Raw genomic sequence first — 13,519 nt, 5'->3', positions numbered from 1 at the left:
TCTTTCCCCAAAAGCAACCACATTTGGGTCTTTTTTGCCTAAATTTAGGCAAACAGGAGTACCAAGCATCCCACTTACACTTGTTATCCTAAATTTAAGCATCTGTCCCCGTGTTCTCTGGAATCCTAAATATCCCGCATTTGAAAGAAAAACTACAAGGTGACTGAAAGTGGTTCACATCATGATTTTCAATTCCCATCACTCTCTTCCTGGCTGCTTTAAGCAGCTGCCAAAACTCGGGAGAGCCTCCTTTCTCTGGTCTAGAATTAATGAAAAATAAGTAATAAGGTAGCAATTTCAAAACACAAAGAAATGAGACTGAGGCCAACCAGGGAGTCATCTTTCTGCCTCTTCACTCTGAACTCAAAAATTAACCAGGATACAGATATTATCACACTCGACCTCTGTCTTCTAATTCTGAGACATCTTCCTTCTCGTGTCCGAGCAGCAACTGACCACTCACTTTCGGAGAGAGGAGCATGAAGAGTTTTATCAGAAATCAGGCAGCTACTTCAAAGAGGGGAGTTTCATGATGTCTGTTTTATCTTTTGGAGCAGAAATGATTGATAGCAGTCAGGAGGCCCGTGGCTAGGTTATGAATATCTCCTCACCCTCTGCGGGAAGATCCCCTGGAGGAGGAAATGGCAACCTACTCCAGTATTCTTGCCTGGAGAATACCATGGACAAAGGAGCCTGGTGAGCTACAGTCCATGTGGTCAAAAGAGTCGGACACAACTGAGCGACTTAGCACGCACCTTCACCCTCTGCAGACAGGTTTAGTGGACAGCTGTCCTTGAATACCAATATCAGAGACCTTTTTGAACAGTTTTAAGATAGCAGTTTCTTAAAATAGCTCTAGCAGTTTCTTAAAATAGCTCTATAATCACTTAATGTTCACAACATGTAAAATTATTCTTTCTGGAAAAGGTGCACACTCTTCTTGGAATTGCATGTTTTATAACCACAGGCTGTTAATTATTCTTTTCCCCAGTGGACAGGCAATATTAACTTTTTGATGTGTTCAGGGACCTTCAGGCTGATAAAGGAGGAACCTGGTGGCCTAATTTAGGTGGGGTGGTTAGAAAAGGCTCACTGAGGAACCAATACCTGCAGATACGAGAAGGATGAGAGCTGAGAAAGGACAGAAACATACATGTAGGCAGAGAGAGGGTCACACACGGTGGTCTCTAAGTATGACAGCACCAGGTCACCCCAACAACTGAGGGGGACCAAGGTCATCACAGAACAGCGGGCACACGTCCAGGTGGAGAGATGGACCAGGCAACAGCACAGGAGGAACAAACACTGAAGAGGAGGCAGGGGCCAAAACCACAGGGTGTGCAGGCCAAGGAAAGGCTCGAAGGGAAGTCACTGGACAGTTTTAAACCTATGGTGGTTCATTAACATTTTCAAAAGGTCATTCATTTACACTTTTAAAAAATTATATGGTTGTTATAAAGGAAATTTTTCCATCACTTTGCCAACAAAGGTTCGTATAGTCAAAGCTATGGCTTTTCCAGTAGTCATGTACGGATATGAGAGTAGGACCATAAAGACGGCTGAATGCTAAAGAATGGATGCTTTTGAACTGTGGTGCTAGAGAACACTCTTGAGAGTCCCTTGGACTGCAGGGAGATCAAACCAGTCAACCCTAAAGGAAATCAACTCTGAATATTCATTGGAAAGACTGATGCTGAAGCTGAAGCTCCAATACTTTGGCACCTGATATGAAGAATCAACTCACTGGAAAAGACCCTGATGCTGGGAAGTATTGAGGGCAGGAGGAGAATGGGGTGATAGAGGATGAGATGGTTGAAGTAGATCACCGACTTAGTGGACATGAGTTTGAGCAAACTCTGGGAGATACTGAAGGACAGGGAAGCCGGGCATGCTGCAGTCCATGGGGTCACAAAGAGCCAGATATGACTGAATGACTGAACAACAAATAAGGGAAATAGATTGGAGTAAGTCAAGAGGAATCAGAGACACCAGTTGGAAGTATAAACTAGAATTTATGAAAGCTTCAAGCCAGATAATGGCAATGGAAACAGAAGTACATAAATGTGAAACATATTTTAAAGGAAGAACCTATGTAAACTTTCTGATAAATTGGGTTTAAGGAAAAAGGGAAAGGAGGAAACCAAGCATAACTGTAAGGGCTAACATGGACTAACCACTCACTCCAGGCCAGGCTGTCCCCATGCAGAACATGAGGCGTCTCATGTAACGCACAGGTTGGTCCTGTCGGATGGGCACTCTGCCATCCCAGCCTCATGGGCACACAAAGGGAGCCCACAAGTGGGTGAGTCACATGTCCAAGGTGACACCGCTAGTAAACTGTGGGTCCCAGACTCAGATCCTGAATCTAGAACCCTGGCCCAGAGATTGATACCTAGGAAGCTGGCTTGAGCAGCTGGGTGGTGTGTTGGAATGGGGGAGACTGGAGAAGAAATACTATCAATAGCTTGGATTTGGGGCCTTGGAATATGGAATGAAGCAGGGCAAAGACTAATAGAGTTTTGCAAAGAAAATGCACTGGTCATAACAAACACCCTCTTCCAACAACACAAGAGAAGACTCTACACATGGACATCACCAGATGGTCAACACCAAAATCAGATTGATTATATTCTTTGCAGCCAAAGATGGAGAAGCTCTATGCAGTCAGCGGCTCAGACCATGAACTCCTTATTGCCAAATTCAGACTGAAATTGAAGAAAGTAGAGAAAACCACTAGACCATTTAGGTATGACCTAAATCAAATCCCTTATGATTATACAGTGGAAGTGAGAAATAGATTTAAGGGCCTAGATCTGATAGAGAGCCTGATGAACTATGGAATGAGGTTCGTGACACTGTACAGGAGACAGGGATCAAGACCATCCCCATGGAAAAGAAATGCAAAAAAGCAAAATGGCTGTCTGGGGAGGCCTTACAAATAGCTGTGAAAAGAAGAGAAGCAAAAAGCAAAAGAGAAAAGGAAAGATATAAGCATCTGAATGCAGAGTTCCAAAGAATAGCAAGAAGAGATAAGAAAGCTTTCTTCAGTGACGAATGCAAAGAAATAGAGGAAAACAACAGAATGGGAAAGACTAGAGATCTCTTCAAGAAAATCAGAGATACCAAGGGAACATTTCATGCAAAGATGGGCTCGATAAAGGACAGATATGGTATGGACCTAACAGAAGCAGAAAATATCAAAAAGAGATGGCAAGAATACACAGAAGAACTGTACAAAAAAGATCTTCACGACCCAGATAATCACGATGGTGTGATCACTGACCTAGAGCCAGACATCCTGAAATGTGAAATCAAGTGGGCCTTAGAAAGCATCACTACGAACAAAGCTAGTGGAGGTGATGGAATTCCAGTTGAGCTATTTCAAATCTTGAAAGACGATGCTGTGAAAGTGCTGCACTCAATATGCCAGCAAATTTGGAAAACTCAGCAGTGGCCACAGGACTGGAAAAGGTCAGTTTTCATTCCAATCCCAAAGAAAGGCAATGCCAAAGAATGCTCAAACTACCGCACAATTGCACTCATCTCACATACTAGTACGGAGAAGGCAATGGCAACCCACTCCAGTACTCTTGCCTGGAAAATCCCATGGATGGAGGGGCCTGATGGGTTGCAGTCCATGCGGTTGCTAGGAGTCAGACACGACTGAGCGACTTCACTTTCACTTTTCACTTTCATGCATTGGAGAAGGAAATGGCAACCCACTCGTGTTCTTGCCTGGAGAATCCCGGGGACAGGGGAGCCTGGTGGGCTGCCATCTATGGGGTCGCACAGAGTTGGACACGACTGAAGCGACCTAGCAGCAGCAGCAGCACATGCTAGTAAAGTAATGCTCAAAATTCTCCAAGCCAGGCTTTAGCAAAATGTGAACCATGAACTTCCTGATGTTCAAGCTGGTTTTAGAAAAGGCAGAGGAACCAGAGATCAAATTGCCAACATCTGCTGGATCATGGAAAAAGCAAGAGAGTTCCAGAAAAACATCTATTTCTGCTTTATTGACTATGCCAAAGCCTTTGACTGTGTGCATCACAATAAACTGTGGAAAATTCTGAAAGAGATAGGAATACCAGACCACCTGACCTGCATCTTGAGAAATCTGGATGCAGGTCAGGAAGCAACAGTTAGAACTGGACATGGAACAACAGACTGGTTCCAAAGAGGAAAAGGAGTACGTCAAAGCTGTATATTGTCACCTTGCTTATTTAACTTCTACAGAGTACATCATGAGAAACGCTGGACTGGAAGAAACCAAGCTGGAATCAAGATTGCTGGGAGAAATATCAATCACCTCAGATATGCAGATGACACCACCCTTATGGCAGAAAGTGTACAGGAACTCAAAAGCCTCTTGATGAAAGTAAAAGAGGAGAGTGAAAAAGTTGGCTTAAAGCTCAACATTCAGAAAACGAAGATCATGGCATCCGGTCCCATCACTTCATGGGAAATAGATGGGGAAACAGTGGAAACAGTGTCAGACTTTATTTTTGGGGGCTCCAAAATCACTGCAGATGGTGACTGCAGCCATGAAATTAAAAGACGCTTATTCCTTGGAAGGAAAGTTATGACCAACCTAGATAGCATATTCAAAAGCAGAGACATTACTTTGCCAACAAGTTCCGTCCAGTCAAGGCTATGGTTTTTCCTGTGGTCATGTATGGATGTGAGAGTTGGACTGTCAAGAAGGCTGAGCACCAAAGAGTTAATGTTTTTGAACTGTGGTGTTGGAGAAGACTCTTGAGAGTCCCTCGGACTGCAAGGAGATCCAACCAGTCAATTCTGAAGGAGATCAGCCCTGGGTATTCTTTGGAAGGAATGATGCTAAAGCTGAAACTCCAGTACTGTGGCCACCTCATGTGAAGAGTTGACTCATTGGAAAAGACTGTGATGCTGGGAGGGCTTGGGGGCAGGAGGAGAAGGGGTTGACAGAGGATGAGATGGCTGGATGGCATCACTGACTCAATGGACATGAGTCTGAGCGAACTCTGGGAGTTGGTGATGGACAGGGAGGCCTGGCGTGCTGCAATTCATGGGGTTGCAAAGAGTCGGACACGACTGAGCGACTAAACTGAACTGAACAACCAGCTCCTCCCTTGATAAGCTAATCGGATAGATATTCCAAAAGCCAAGAAAGGTAACCAAAGTGGGACTGGCAGACTCTCAAGAGCAGAAAAAGGCCAGAAACAGCCAAGAAACAACTGGGACAACAGAATCTTCTAAAGGTTAGACTGCAAGGAGCTCCAACCAGTCCATCCTAAAGGAAATCAGTCCTGAATATTCACTGGAAGGACTGATGTTGAAACTGAAACTCCAATACTCCAATACTGATGTGAAGAGCTGACTCATTGGAAAAGACCCCGTTGCTGGGAAAGATTGAAGGCGAGAGAAGGGAACAACAGAGGATGAGATGGTGGATGGCATCACTGACTCAATGGACATGAGTTTGAGTAAATTCTGGGAGTTGGTGATGGACAGGGAGGCCTGGCGTGCTGCAGGCCACGAGATCGCAAAGAGTCGGCCATGACTGAGCGACTGAACCGAACTGAACTGAAAGGTTAGAGCATCCAAACCAGAAGCCAAAGTAGGCATGGACCACCAGCCTAAGAAAAAGACTGACGGGGTGCAGGGAGCAGGACTCACCTCATCACCAGGCAGACTTGTTGTCAGCCTGCTTTAACTGTGTGAGCGCAGAGGGAAGAGCTGAATCCACGGCCTGTTTAAAAGCCCCTGGAGGCCCACTCTCATTTTCCCACCACCTGCTACCCACCTACTCAGCTGTCTTCCTGAAAGCACACTCCCCTGGGAAGGGCACGGCCAGGGGGAGACGAGGCTCCAGCACAGAGACGCAGAGTCCCCACTCCACCTGCCGCTAAAACTGAAGGCAGAGGGAAGGGTATGTGAGCAAGGCGCAGGCCAACACAAAGGACTCTTCCCTTGATCATCTGCATCTTGGGCCCCATCTTATGGTTGTCTTCTAACCAAATGCCCCTTTCAGGAACTGAGCCTGCCCTGGCTTATTCACAATATGTTATGATTTATTACAAATGGGAACAGTGCCTTTTTTTTTTTTAATGTGATGTAGAAAGTCAGGGGCTAGGAAACTAGGATGATAAACCTTCATTTGTAACACAGCCTCCATAAAACTAAAATAAGACACGGGGATCAAGTGTTCTTGACTGCTTCTTCATGAAGGCACCAAGTAACTAAGGTGTTGGAGAACTTCAAAGAAAGAATTTAAAAGAAAACCAGCAATCAAACATTACATGTTCACAGCACACCCTCTGCCTTTCCCACCATTTTGTAATCAGTAATGACAGAGGGCGAGACCCTTGATGGCAAGTTGCAGACCCAGGGATCTAAGTCTACCTTCTGCTTTTCTCTTTGCCCTGCTGACTACCACCTACCTTCCTTGGGCTCTGGATCTGTGCGCTCCTGATAGTCTTTAAAACTAATAAAACGGACAACATAAAGGTCCAGGTTTTAAAAAGAAAAACACATGTTAAGCCTCAGAATACACGTTCTTACTTGCTACAGGTCTCACCTTCCACACGCTGACAGCAAGTCAGGATTCAGGCTGGGTAAGAAGAGGGAAAGCTGGAAAGCCACAGAAAACTTTAAAAGTCAGCCCAGCATAATTGGGACCCCTGGGAGGAAATCAACCAGACTCTGAATAGTCAACCAGCACTCACAGATGCTCCTCTGCAGACTCAACACAGCGGAGGAAGGCTCGGTACTGAGAACAATCACAGGGGGTAGCAAAGCAGTCAGAGACTACAAGCTCACTGCGAGTGTTCATAAGTATTTTTGCTGAGTCTTTCTAAACTCAGCAACCTCAAAAAAGCCCTGAAACCTTGGCAGAAATAACCACAAATTACATAAACGAAAACTAAGTATCAGCCTCATCACCAAAACTAAGCTTCACAAACATGGGGGCATCTTCAGTTATTTCAAATTTTCCACTAACTTCTGAAATGAAATTAAATTCACTCTAATTTTTTAAAAAACATGTCATTTGGCACTTTGAAGAGATGGAAAAATAGGTGCTAACTGTAAATTCAGGGTGGGAATCATGAAAAACTATTTTCTCACCTGATTTGCTATAGCTTTATTTCCCTAAAGTAGAAAGTCACCCCTGGATGGTGGCTATGTATTTTAGGGGAAAATGTAATACCTAGAACTGGGTCTTACAATAAGCATGCTAAAGACTGTTCTTGATTAAGGTAAGAAAACCATCCATAACTTTCTTCTCAAAAAAGGTATGTGAGCAATCAGATACATCAGTTTCTATACACCAAGCATAAGTTATTTACCCGATAAATACATTTATGTCTGTATGTATATAGAAAATTACTGCATGTATGGAGAAAAAAAGTGCCCCTGGGCAAACACAAACATTCTGAAAGTCAAAAATCTGGCCTGTAATTTAAGCTTAACTAGCACATTAAATATTAGGAATAATAGTCTTTATTATAGACCAATAAGCGTTAATTTATATAAGAAAATATATGGCCCACCAAAATCTTACCAAAGTAAACCCTCTCCAAGTATGGGCCCCTCTTAAAAGACACTGAATGGTCATGAGTTTGACATCACAGAGAAAATTAGAAGAGTCATGTCATCCCCGTGGGAAGCATCTGGTTCTGCCTGCAGGACATAAACCCTGACCAGATGACACAAGCATCTCCTGCCTGGTGTTAACAGATGCCCACTGTGAAGAAATGCATACCCGCTGAGGTCAAAAGATCTACAAAGCGTGTATCTGTCTGGCCAAGGTAAAGAACACCAAAGATAACCAGAATAAAGTCCTAAAAACAGAAACCGAACAAAAATTCCAAGTCCAATTTCAGATAAATAATACTAGTTATTCAATCATCCTTAAGAAACTTTTCATTTTAAAATGATACAGAAAAGTATCGTTTTTTACAGTATTAATAGTAGAGGCATTTCTCAGTGTCCTGACAAGCCCAATTTTCCAGATTGCTCGGCATCCCAGATCAGGCAAATCTGATGGACAGTCAACGGGTAAAAGGTACGAACTGACAAGGGGACCTGGGTTTTTATTTCAGAAGATCTCCCCTCTTTAAACTTAAACATTGTCAGGATACCCACACTGTCTGTAACTCTAACTAAAGTGTGCTCGTCTTATATTTTTTTTAGTTGGTTTTTACAAAGATAAACTGTTCGTCATAAGCAAACATGACTAAAGTTCTCAGAAACAACTGCTTACGTAAGCAAGACAAAGTAAACAATTCCCTCCAGGCCTTCAGGACCTTCAGGTCCCATTAGGTCAGTTACCTCTTCAGGGACGCGGAGCTGTATGCGGTACCCCGACAGAGTCCATCAGTCATAGCTCGCTCACGGGAGCCAGGGGTGTGGGAACTATCCAGTGTGATTCACACTCGAGAGAGAGAACACGGAGTAGGACACTCTCTAGAGCAGCATTTCTGCAGGCCCAGGGCGCCTGCAACACAGTTCCTGGGGTGCCTGTGGATACACCGCAGGCTGCGGAAGGCCTCAGGCCTCTGGTCACACTCCTGAAGCGGGGCAGGGGAAGCTGACTTTGTACCTAATGGCCCCACCGGATGCTCAGGTGTGCAGGAGTATGAGCGCTACCGTTCCGGAGCTCTGTGGGGTATACAAGTAAACCTTCAAAAAGACCAAGGAACGGCAGGACAGCCGACAGCAAGGAACGGAGCCCGTTCCTCTCAGGCCACCTCCTCCACCCCTACGACACAAACCACAGGCACAGAATACCTGGGGAAACGCACTTGGAGGCTTCCTGGCTTGTCATGGGCATTAACAGTGGTTTTAAACTTGTGCAGTGGCTGAGAACAATAAAGCCATAACATTGCTTTCGGGCCCAAGGAATGCAAGGAATACAGTGTGGGGAAAATCTCCTGCTACACTTAACAGGCCAGGTCATCCTCACAAACACTGGATGTTCAACAGACAGACGTGAGCTAAAGAATAAAGAGCGAATGCAAATTACCTTTGTTCTTGTTCTTAGGCACAGAACACTGGAGAATAAATGATTCACCAAAGGTTTTTGCACTTTGTAGTTTTAAAGACATTCACCCTACTCCCCACCCACCCACTCACGTATCCCACAGTCTGATCACCAGAGCTTCTGAAGATTAGAGGCTTGTTCTATTTGTACACCTATAATTGGAGTATAAAATTAATGTGATAAGCAGTATTTTTATGCTGAGTTTGAATAATATTTAGTGCTTTATTATTATGAAGACTTAGTTTTAAGAATGCTTGTTTGGGCTTGCTGGAAACCTAGGAACTGACTTGTTTCTGTGGAAAAGTAAACGCAGAGGTCCAAATAATTACAAACTTGAAACTCACATATAAAAGTTAGAGATTACCTACATATTCTATTTACCGACACATTTACCCGAGGCTGATAGCTCACATCAATTTATGAACAAAGATTACTGATGTAACTGATTACAGATCCCTAATTTTGCTGAGAATAATCAGTTTCTGTATAAGAACAAATTAATTAAAAACATAAGGAGTGATGGTATTAACACTTCCTTTATTTGAAACACCATAATCCAGCAAACACATATTCAAAAGACAGAAAATAGATTTTTCAGAATGGTCAAAGACAAACAGAAAAAACAGGCAGAAGACAAAAACAGCCTTTTTAAGAAATACAGTTAAAAATGATCAATATATATTAAACAATGTTGAACAAATCTTGCTAATAATCAGTGAAATACCAATTTTTAAAACGTTACCAAACTTTACCCATCATAATGGTAAAGATTAAAATATGTGACAATAAGATAATTTTCTCATGTAGAATCAACAGTAGTTTATCTTTTGAAAAGATAAAGGAAGATAGCAGGCGAAGCACTTAGAAATGCCTGGAACATTTTAAGTGTCCAGGAGATGTCGGTTGCCGCTGTTAACATTATCATTATTACTGTATTACTGCATTATTCCTGTACTTCTTTGTTTACACCTCTCTTACCTGTTCAACTATAACCCCGTGGAGCATAGGAATTAAGTGTGTTTTTTTTAATAACATAATTGTTATTCAAGGATATTGTTGATATATTCTCATTTCAGTAATATGTCCTACCATCTTGAATATGCAACAGTATATCATACGACTATAACAAAATTTATTAATTTATCAATTTCTTACTATTATACATAATACTGTAGTGATCAACTTTATACACATTTCTTTACATTCTTTTCTGATAATTAGTTCAGGAAAATCTCCTAGAAGTGGAACTGGGGGTCAAAGGAGCTGTCTTCCAGGGAGCCTGTACAAATAGTGTAGGGTCTATGTGCCCAGTCATGTCTGAAACCCAAACCAGTTCTCGGCATATTTAGACACCTAGTCAATCAGATGATGGAAGTAAAGAGAGGAAGTTGAGAAAAATGATTTTTCTGGGAAAACGTTAGCATTTGAAGACAGGCAGGCCACTGCGGAAGTGCAGAACATGTTCAGCTAGCCTGACTGCGGGACAAAAAGGGAGATTAAGCAGAATGAGGCAGATCAGAGATTCTCCCCCTGCGGTGGGCTTCCACACACGTGCGGACCTTGCTGCAAGTCTAGCGCTGATGCCATGGTCCACACAGGGGCTGAGAGTCGGCATTTCTAACACGCTCCCAGGTGATGCCGAAGCTGCTGGCCCATGGATTATACTTCAGTAGGAAAGAAGCAGATGACACTAAGAGGAAGGTTAGCACCTCAAGAGTTTCAAATGTCAAGCTAAGCAGTTTGGACTTTTGTATTCAATTATTTGATAGTCAGTTTTAAGTGGGGGCATATAGAAGATTCTGAGCAAGAGAGATCTAATCACCAGAGGAATTATACAGAGTGAAGTAAGCCAGAAAGAAAAACACCAATACAGTATACTAACGCTACTGCTAAGTCACTTCAGTCATGTCCGACTCTGTGCGACCCCAGAGACAGCAGCCCACCAGGCTCCCCAGTCCCTGGGACTCTCCAGGCAAGAACACTGGAGTGGGTTGCCATTTCCTTCTCCAATGCATGAAAGTGAAAAGTCAAAGTGAAGTCGCTCAGTCGTGTCCGACTCTTAGCGACCCCGTGGACTGCAGCCTACAGGGCTCCTCCATCCATGGGATTTTCCAGGCAAGAGTACTGGAGTGGGATGCCATTGCCTTCTCCATACTAACGCATATATATGGAATTTAGAAAGATGGTAATGATAACCCTGTATGCGAGACAGCAAAAGAGACACAGATGTATAGAACAGTCTTTTGGACTCTGTGGGAGAGGGAGAGGGTGGGATGATTTGGGAGAATGGCATTGAAACATGTATAATATCATATAAGAAACGAATCGCCAGTCCAGGTTCGATGCAGGATACAGGATGCTTGGGGCTGGTGCACGGGGATGACCCAGAGGGATGGTACGGGGAGGGAGGTGGGAGGGGGGTTCAGGATGGGCAACACATGTATACCCGTGGCAGATTCACGTTGATGTATGGCAAAACCAATACAATATTGTAAAGTAATTAGCCTCCAATTAAAATAAATAAATTTAAATTTAAAAAATAAATAAATAAAAAAGAAAAGTCCTGATGTCGGTTACCTACCAAGTCTTTCTTAGGAGATGGCTTGTTCTGTTTTATCACTTTAATATTTTCTCAACTTTGGTTAATACTGTATACGAACTTGAGGTGACATATTCCTCTCCATATTCCTCTCTAGACTATTTTTTGATAATGGAAGAGACAATCAACAAATAAAAACAAAAGGATGAGGGTTTTGCCCTTCCCTGACCACCCAATCCCCACCTTCTCTGGCCCACTCAGCAGAGGACATACCTCTAAAGCTACTGATCACTGCTTCATCACTGTTTCTAGTGGCAACCAAGGGGTCCTGTTCACAAAAATGGTACAGGAATTACCAACAGCCAAGTCTCCCCCACCGTGTCCCCACTCCCAGATCATGATTCCAACTCCAGCTACTTCAGATGCAGCAAGAGAGGAGTGCCATTCAGTAAGAAACGATATGGAGCATGCATCGACCACCTCAACATGCCTAATCCTCCGAGTCAACAATGACTCAGGAAAGTAGGGTGACCGACTGCTCACAAAGGAGAAATGACTCTAACCTAGGGAAACACAAAGGTAAGAAGAGCCTCAGCAGAGTCCAAATCCCGGAGAGCTCCTCCCACGCCAGCCCACCCATCTCTGCCCTCTCCACGCATCACGAGCACTGGGCCAGAAGCCAGCTCTTGCAGAGTTTCTTTCCACTCCTTTATTACAACCTGGGAACAGATGGGGGTGGGGGCAGTGGGCTGTAAAGGAGAGATGGAATTGGGGAAGTAGGCTGAACTCAATACGGATCTCAACCCCTGTGGGGGACATCCTCTCATCCTCACAACAATACTTCAGAAAACCCAGCAGTTTTCAAGCCTCCCATGAGGCTCTCGAGCAGGAAATCCCTGCCTGCCGAAGCTCATGAGATCACCCAGTTGATAATGAATGCGCTGGCACGTGGGCACAGAGTAGGTACAGCCAGCATGATTGAGAAACACAGCGACCTCTGCACTGGCAAAGAAGTCTTAGGTCGTGACCCTGGAGGGAAACTGCAGCTTATGCAGATGTGATTCGGAAAAGGTTCTTCAGATATCAGAGTAATCATAAAATAAGGGAAATCATAAAACAATGGAAAGCTGTCCAATACAGAACAACTAACCTGAATAAAGACAAATTATGAACACAGATCAGGAAATGTGCATATACACTACGGATCACCGTTGATCACTAACTGACAATAAAATGCTACTTCCGTGACACTGCTAACATAACAGGGCTGTTACAAATGGAGGGTGCTAAGTCACTGTTCCACTCTATGTATGTAACTAATACATCCCAGTTAGATCCATATTAGAGTTCCAAGACTAATTGAAAAGAATAATGAAGATGATTTAAGAAGCTGAAAATGAGACTTCCGGAGGGAGTAAAAGGACTTAGCAAATGTGAAAAAATTCTGAGTGGTAATCGTACTCCTAAAGACTAAAAGTTAGAGAGAATATAGTAAATATTAACAGACATTTTACAGCTCCACTCAAAAATGGAAAAATTCAGCAACAAAGGGACTTCAGCTAAATATGAAGGAGAACTCTCTAAGGGTAAGCACTGTTAATGAAGCAGTGATAGAAGCAAAACTATCCTTTTTCATTAGTCAACTCCTTTACATGGTGGTCACAATGGAGCAGCAACATAAGACAGAGACGGTTACAATTTAAACTATCTAGAGACAAAAACACGAAACAGAAGAGTCCTAAAAATTATATATATACGGACAGTATCTGTAGATCTAAACTGTCCTTTGGGGAGAGGTCTTTAAAACTGCCACAAAGGTATTTCATTTGTCCTGAGTCAAACAGCATGATAAACCAGGTATCTGCCTCACAAAACTGTTTCTAAGTCCTAGTCGATGGGGTCGCCCCTGCACCGCCCTGAGCTCACGCCTGCAGGGCACTTGGCGTGGCCCGCTTCCC

The 13,519-nt window shown here is 43.4% G+C and overlaps 1 protein-coding gene across 5 annotated transcripts in view; it reads right to left on the bottom strand.

Moving 5' to 3' along the window:
- The window catches only part of PSD3 (pleckstrin and Sec7 domain containing 3), a 596,024-nt gene that overhangs the window by 361,511 nt on the left and 220,994 nt on the right, over window positions 1-13,519 (bottom strand). The window lies entirely within an intron of this gene.

The sequence above is a fragment of the Bos taurus genome, chromosome 27 (genome assembly GCF_002263795.3).
Source record: "Bos taurus isolate L1 Dominette 01449 registration number 42190680 breed Hereford chromosome 27, ARS-UCD2.0, whole genome shotgun sequence".
Lineage (NCBI taxonomy): Eukaryota > Metazoa > Chordata > Mammalia > Artiodactyla > Bovidae > Bos > Bos taurus.
The sequence above is the reverse complement of the archived record's forward strand: the minus strand, read 5'-3'. Positions and strand labels throughout refer to the sequence as shown.